Source organism: Macrobrachium rosenbergii, chromosome 14 (genome assembly GCF_040412425.1).
Source record: "Macrobrachium rosenbergii isolate ZJJX-2024 chromosome 14, ASM4041242v1, whole genome shotgun sequence".
Lineage (NCBI taxonomy): Eukaryota > Metazoa > Arthropoda > Malacostraca > Decapoda > Palaemonidae > Macrobrachium > Macrobrachium rosenbergii.
In genome coordinates this window covers 6610937-6612628 of record NC_089754.1, presented here as the reverse complement: position 1 = coordinate 6612628, position 1692 = coordinate 6610937, and the positions used below count along the sequence as shown (strand labels likewise).

The following is a 1692-nucleotide window of genomic DNA, read 5'->3' as shown; positions in this document are numbered from 1 at the left end:
AAAAATGTCAGAGGAAAAAAGTAGCAGTAAAAAAGTCACAGAAAAAATGCAACAGGAAAAAAAGTAACAAGAAAAATCACATTAATCTTTCCTAGATAGTGACCCCCAAGGGTTTTAACTCGGTATGTATCCAACTTTGCGGCGTGTTTAGTACAAGCCCGCTGGGCGATTTCCGTATAAGCATAAACAAAAGACTGTGAATATAAAAAAAGATAATGACTCCCAGGGAATATTGTGAATTTTTCCCCCCTGTGACTTTATCATCGGTCACCATAAATTAATGTAACTTTTTTCCTGTGACTTTTTCCCTAGCCAAATTTGTGACTTTTTTCCTGTGACTTTTTCCTGCGACTTTATTACCGGCCACAGATGAGGGTGAAGGTGAGTTTTAACATTGCTAGCATGAAACACCTGTTAATTTGGCCTTAAGGGGCAAATTAACAAGTGTTCCATGCTAGCAATGTTAAAACTCATAATGGCAAGGAAATCAGATATCGCACTCTTTAACATTTAAAGATTTTTTTAAAGATTTTTAAAAGATTCTAATGACTTCCTAATCAACAGGGCAACTACAATTTTTCGAATATATTCAGAGGACCAAAATGCATTCTTCAGCGTTATGTGAGACCCAGTGTTGTCAGGATGCGGAAAATCCAGGTCGATCAGATGATGGACAGAACGAAGGCTGAAACAAATACGAAATCAGAGTCTGAAGTGATGGCCATTGCTGGAGGCATTTTGATTAATCTTACAATTTAATAGTAATGCACACAGATCTTAAAGAATGTAAAATTATGCTTCAATAATTTAATAAGACTGAGTATGGATCTCTTAGACGAAACATGTAACTAGACCAAGACAAAACATTTATGAGTGTGTTGTTGCGGGTGGTGACATAAATTGATATATGAACCTGTAACAAAGAAATTGTTTTCTGAACTTTACGATCGAGAGAAACCTCAGGTCCCATGGTGTAATGGTTAGCACTCTGGACTTTGAATCCAGCGATCCGAGTTCGAGTCTCGGTGGGACCTTATCTTTACTTACTGTTGCAAAGTGAGTGAAAACGGGTTGTCTTGAATTTTATAAAAAAACAATGAAAGTATGCGTCCAGATCACCTAAACGACAGAAATATCTCAGTGAATTATCAGTTAATTCCAGCTGAAGTTTACTGTAAATATTCCTTATCGCAAACGCTGCTACTTAGAATTCTGGGAACGTAATTGAAGCAGGCATGAGAAATCTATTATTTTGGAATCTACCATTGTAATAAAAACTTAGAAAACTTCGAGGTACGAATATGAAGAAAATATTAGTGGAAATGGAAAGGAGAGAGAAGGAGCCTCTGACACCTGTCTGAGATATTAGCTCAGTTTATATTACCTAATAAAATGCGACCATTCATTTTTCACCTCATTCGCTCCTTCAGAACAATTATTGATCATACAATGATTTAAGAATTTTATTTTAACTGAACGTTAATAATGTTTTCCTTTTTGGGAGAGGCTGTAAGCTAAATTTAAAATGCTATAATTCTGTTTACTGGTGCATATTAGCTTGTGTAGTTATATTTCTATATTCTCTATTTCCGTTTTAAAATTTGTTCGAATCTTCGCTTGTATTGTATGGTCAATCTTTTCTCTGGAAGATTACCTACCAAGTTAATGGAAATTTTAATTTATTCATAACAA

At 35.0% G+C, this 1692-nt stretch overlaps 1 non-coding gene across 1 annotated transcript; it reads left to right on the top strand.

The window, feature by feature from the left end:
• Positions 1–962: 962 nt before the first annotated feature.
• Positions 963–1034, top strand: TRNAQ-UUG (transfer RNA glutamine (anticodon UUG)). The gene has a single exon. It is a non-coding gene; the product is annotated as a tRNA-Gln (tRNA).
• Positions 1035–1692: the final 658 nt, after the last annotated feature.